This window comes from Triticum aestivum, unplaced genomic scaffold, assembly GCF_018294505.1.
Source record: "Triticum aestivum cultivar Chinese Spring unplaced genomic scaffold, IWGSC CS RefSeq v2.1 scaffold74138, whole genome shotgun sequence".
Taxonomy (NCBI): domain Eukaryota; kingdom Viridiplantae; phylum Streptophyta; class Magnoliopsida; order Poales; family Poaceae; genus Triticum; species Triticum aestivum.
In genome coordinates, this window is record NW_025225205.1 from 1 (window position 1) to 5,633 (window position 5,633).

Below are 5,633 nucleotides of genomic sequence, written 5' to 3' on the forward strand. Positions count from 1 at the left end.
GGCAGCGGGGGAAGACGGGGGAAGACGGGGGAGGAGGGAACCCGCGGGAGAGGAGCGCGAGCTCCCCCTCGGCCACCTCCCGGGGAGGCGGCGCGAGGCGGACCTGGACGGGGAAGGGGGAGGGCGGAAGTGGGGCGGAGGCGGGGCGCGAGGCCGGCGGCCGGCGGCGGCAGGAGGGCCGGCGGCGGCGGGAGAGGAGGAGGGGAAACCCTAGCGCCCGCCTAGTCGCGGGAGGCCACACAAGATCATTTTCCCGGGGTGTCGAGTATTAATGTTTGATGTAGTCTCTACAAGGGTCTCTCTATACAACGGCGGGTTCTCATCGGACAGCAGCTCCTTGATCGGACCGTACATCCTCATCGAGGCTGGTTGGAAATGCGTGCTAAAGAAGGACTTCATCAACACCTTCGGCGCAGCGTTCCTCGCTATATACCACTCTATGTTCCACGCACCTGAATCTCGTCGGAGATGAGCTGAACATTTCTTAACGGAAAAACCAAAAAATTCAAAATGATCAAGCAAGACACACATGTGTTTAACATATAATTAAGGATTAGATGAATCACAAAGTATATACCTGTAAGAGATCACCGATGTTCACGATGAATGCTCAGGTGTTGGCGTCACGTCTACCCACCGGTTCTCAAAGAGGATTTGCAGGCCTCCGATTTCATCTTGGAGAAATAAGGTCAGGTTGCCGGAGTCTGAATGTCAGCTTGTCGCGATCGCTAGTTTAGGCTGCGAGCAGGGAGGTTAATAGTGACAGAGTATGATTTATCCTTGGTTCACTCCATATCTGTCAGTTAGCATGCTTTGAGCCAAGAGCTATTGGGAACAACTAAAAAAGTGCCCCCCAAATTCTTCACTTGCTCGGTATATCCAAACAGATCATCACTAGAGAACAACACAAAGGACAGATGATCTCTCTCATTAATAAAAACAAAGAATGTGCAAGCAAACACAGTAATCCTGGTGTACAGAGAATGAGTACTAATAAACAACTAAATCTCTTTAATCCTCCATGTGTGCATCAGGAAGTAATTTCATTTCACAAGTTAGCTCTTGCCCATAAATAAGTAATGAAAAACATAGGTGGTCCCACTCCCATCGTGAAAATCATCATAGTACTAACCGTAGATTACTCCAATTCTAAGAAGATAGAGAAATAAGTTGCATCTGTTCCGTTAGCTGCAGGATGATTGTCAACTATAAAACGTAGAATTGTGTTTTACTCACAAAACCTATCAAAAATTGAGAGTTGTGTTGTTCTGAATGACAGTGATTTTCTGAAGGGGAGTTACATGAATGTCAGAAAATAAGTAAATTCCACTAGTTTTTATGTACGAATTCAACTGGACATTGTGCTCATTTTGTGTCAAACTGAAGTCGTTGTGTGTATTAATGGGGTAGCCTGAACTAGTGGTTGAGAACTTTCAAGGCTTCCTTTTTGTGGGGTTTGTGATAAACAAAAGGATCTGATACGTGAGAATTTATACGGACGCTTTCAAGCACGCACAATTTCCTAGTCATGCTTCACTGCACATCACAGAATCGGCTCTTGGAAGCAAACTAGAGATTACAGTAAGATACAGCCAGAGTATACTCACCAGCAGCTGTTCTGCTCCGGCAGGTCTCCTAGGTCGGGCGGGTCCGGGGCCTTGCTCTGCTCTGGGTCAGGCGGGTCGGGGGCGGGGGCAATGAGGCCAGAGACGGCTTGCTCTGCTCTGGGTCCCTTCTCTGCTCTGCTCTTCCTCCTCTGCAATTTCCCTGGTCGTCAAGCTATTGTGTACTTCGCTGGCAACTTACACAAAATAATCAAACTTTGACCGACTGCTAATATTGATATCTCAAAAAGCCAAACTGTTCCAGACTTTAGCCTGTTACTCTTGTTTTGGTTTGTAAGCTTCAGATACTTAAACATTGAAAACCAAACAAATTTGTCCCTCGAAACTGCGTGATGGATGATTGCCCGTAATATTACAACCCAGCCAGAAAAAAAAGAACAACAGGCAGGATAGATGAAAGGTGACAAATACTAAAAAATAACCATGAAACTTTGGCTAAAAATATCAAGCCATGTATAGGTTGGACCCTCCTCCTTTTTCCGGGCTTGGGACCGGCTATGAATACTATTAAGCGTAAGCTTAAAATTAGTAGCATAGGCGGAGTTCCCCCACCTCCCCCACCCCTCAAAAATCCACCCACCGAACCGAAACCCAAACAAAAACAACACTACCAAATGCGATAACACCTAGCTCCTATATATGTTTTTTGGGATTTTTTTCTCTTGAGGTAACGTGCCACTGGACACTACAACGCAAACATAATATTTTTTATCCTTTTCTTTTTTTTGGTAAAATGGACACAAGATATTTTTAGAAATAATTAAGCAAACTAAAAGAGCAGAGTAGTAAATATATTTACTCATTTTTAATTGTTGGAGAAAATAAGTTGATCTTGAATGAGAAACAGTAAACACAGACATTAAACTATGAAAGGCATTTTTTTTTCATACCCCCGCCCCCTCCCCAATTTTTTTTTATTTTGCTTAAGACAAGAAAGAAACTCTCTTTTTTTTTGCGGATGAAGCCAAGAAAGAAACTCAACTACTAGTAGTGAACTATTACTCTCTTTTTTTTTGTAATTTTTTCATAATACTTTTCCCCTTTTTTTTTCTTTGAGCCAAGAAATCAGCTCACGGAGTGACGAGTCTTTGGTCGATACTCTATCCGCCGATACGCATATGTTTTGCAGATGTGCGTCTGCATTAAACGACTATTTATGCATGTACTCCCTCCGTTCGGAATTACTTGTCTCATAAATGAATGTATCTAGAACTAAAATACATCTAGATACATCCATTTCTACGACAAGTAATTCCGAACGGAGGGAGTACTACGTATACACAGCTAGTGTCAGAAGGTATAGGCACGGCAATACGAATAAGAGCGGAAAACAATATCTATGCATGTACTACGTATACACAGCTTGCAACCTTTAAATGACTTTTTTTTAGGGGATTTTTTGTTTTTTTAGGGGAAAATGACTTTCTTTTCAACGGGAAACAAAAGTGTATCTAACCTGCAGGCAGGTTCTTCACTCCGACTCTTGGCCCTCGTTGCAGTCGACATCCTCATCACTACCATCTTCCGAAGAAATAAAATAAAAGCTGGTCAGTCGACGCCCTCGTTGCAACGATAAGCATGCATGCATAGAGGCACTAGGGAACGGAAACGACAAGCATCATGGTTTTTATTCACGTACTACTAACCTTCTGGTATGGACTTGTCGAAAGCTGGGACCGTTAGGATGGGCAAGGACGGCGTTCTGCAGCGCAGCCTCTGCTTGCTTCGCCTCCCCGACCGTCACTCCCGAACGGTGGAATTCGACACGGACCTGCACAAGGGACCGCAGGTTCTCCATGCCCAGGTCAAACCAATCGCCACCGTTGCCAGCTGCTTCCTCTTTTGCCACCCGCCAACCGATAGAGAGACTAACTCGTCTGACCTTGGGCAAAGCTCCTGGCTGGAACAATATTTGGCTCGGCGATTTGGAATGCAAGTCCATTGTGTGCAAACAACGGAACCCCTCGGCGCCGAAGGAAGACTAGCGGCCTTTGTATGTCGCTGTGGAATTCGAGAACCTGAAGAGCCGGTAACCTTGCAAGGAATTCCAGATCCTCCTGTCGCATAACGCCTACACTTATCATTAACATGTAGAGTTGTGACAGATGATACGGATTCCATGCCGGCGGCCTAGATAATCTGACGCCTTTGTGCATGATAAACACCCGGAGACTTGCAGGGGGCGCCCAACCTTCCCCCAAGAGATCTATTGAAACTTCATGCTCACACTTGGCATTGATTCCTAGATACTGGATCATTTGCATTTTTCCTAGTGACTCCACAAAAGCTTCCACCAACTCCAAGCTCTCAAACTCAATACTCAGATTCCTCAGGCTATGCATGCTGCCCAACTCTTGCACAATGCTTACACAGTCAACTTTGATCTTAGGCAACACTTCCACTAATCCCAGGTTTCCAACACCATTTGGAGGATGAAAGCTCTGTCGATCATTAATCCGTAGGCACAACAATCTCGTGAGCTTAATCACAGTCGACGGCAGTCTTCCACCTTCAGGTAAATCCAACACCTACAAAAACTGCAACTTTCCAATCTCTTCCGGCAACATCAACTCATCATCATAGCCTCCTTTTTGGGATAGACGCAGGTACCTCAAGTGAAGTAAACACCCCAGCTCTTGAAGGTTGAGATGATCCTCCTTAGTACCATCATATCCATGCATCAATTCCAAATCTAATACACGCAAAACAACAAAGCTCGAGAATGATGGCATCAGAACAATAGCAGGTGCAAATGTAACAACATACCTCACTTGTCCGATACTCTTAGACCCGAGAGGCCTGATTTGATCTTCTTCTTTTCTATAATTTTGGAGGGACCATCTGCGGGCAATGCCCTCTGAAGACATGGTATCACTATTATCATTCACTATAGTAACAAAGTTCTCATCACTTGACAAGGAGCAAATTAGATCAAGTACACTATCGTGTACACGACAAGCATATACTAAGCCATTATAGTCATATACCGGCTGGATTAAGCTTCTGTTCACAAGCTCATTGAAGTAAGTTTCTCCGACCTCAAAGAGACTAGTATTTGCTTTTCCACATTGGACAAAGCTTTCTGCAATCCACATCCATATCAACTGAAGTTTCATGATCTTGCTATCTTCTGGAAACATACTTAGATATAATAAGCATGTCTTCAGATGACACGGCAAGTCATAATAGCTGAATGATAGTATCCTCAACATCTCCTCCACACTGGGGTCTGCGTTAAGTCCACGCCCAATAGACTTGAGCAAAACATGCCATTCATCATGTGAATTTACTTTCTGGTCACTAGCCAAAATACTGGCTATTGTAATGATGGCTAATGGCACACCACCACATTTCTTCAATATATCTCTAGATACTTCTTTAAATTCATGAGGACACCCACTCTCGTGAGAAACTATCCTACTATAGAAAAGCCTTTTAGAATCATCATCACTAAGCGGTTCCATTTGATAGACTGAATCATTAGTGGATGAGCAACACAGTTTAGCTACACTGGCTATACGGGTTGTTGTGATTAACCGACTGCCATTATTGCTATTAGGGAATGCCAAATTGACAATTTTCCATAGATTTTATTCCCATATATCATCAATTACAATGAGATACCTATATCAATTGCGAGATCATTAATGGTAAGCCTGAGAATGTAGAGTTAAAGATAATCTAACATTATAAACCAGAGATAAGATTTGCAAAGAAACAATTAAGGGTAATCAAGATGCAATGGACAAAAAGACTAGGGAAAGGCTACAATTGCTAGATTAACAATCATGTTTCAATAAAGGTACGTTTAAGTACACATTTTTTTTCTGATCTATTTGAGTCGGAGAGAGCCTATTTCTTCATGTTAGAAATTGTACCCATTTTCTAATATCACAACCATGATATGATAGATCTTGGACTAGTGTGGTAGTAGTATATCATCCTACCAGTTATTTGCATCAATATATAGGTGCTCCCTAGGTTGCATGAAATGAATGCACATTATAA

At 43.3% G+C, this 5,633-nt stretch overlaps 1 long non-coding RNA gene and 1 pseudogene across 2 annotated transcripts; both read right to left on the minus strand.

Moving 5' to 3' along the window:
- Positions 1 to 248: 248 nt before the first annotated feature.
- On the minus strand, positions 249 to 788 carry LOC123172104 (uncharacterized). Of its 2 annotated transcripts, none has more exons than XR_006485473.1 (2): positions 578 to 788; positions 249 to 473 (listed from the first exon to the last, which is right to left on the minus strand). It is a non-coding gene; the product is annotated as an uncharacterized lncRNA (long non-coding RNA). The 2 variants fall into 2 exon arrangements; XR_006485472.1 differs by having other exon boundaries at positions 249 to 483.
- Positions 789 to 1,603: 815 nt separating this feature from the next.
- The window catches only part of LOC123172107 (disease resistance protein RGA5-like), a 19,401-nt pseudogene continuing 15,371 nt past the window's right edge, over positions 1,604 to 5,633 (minus strand).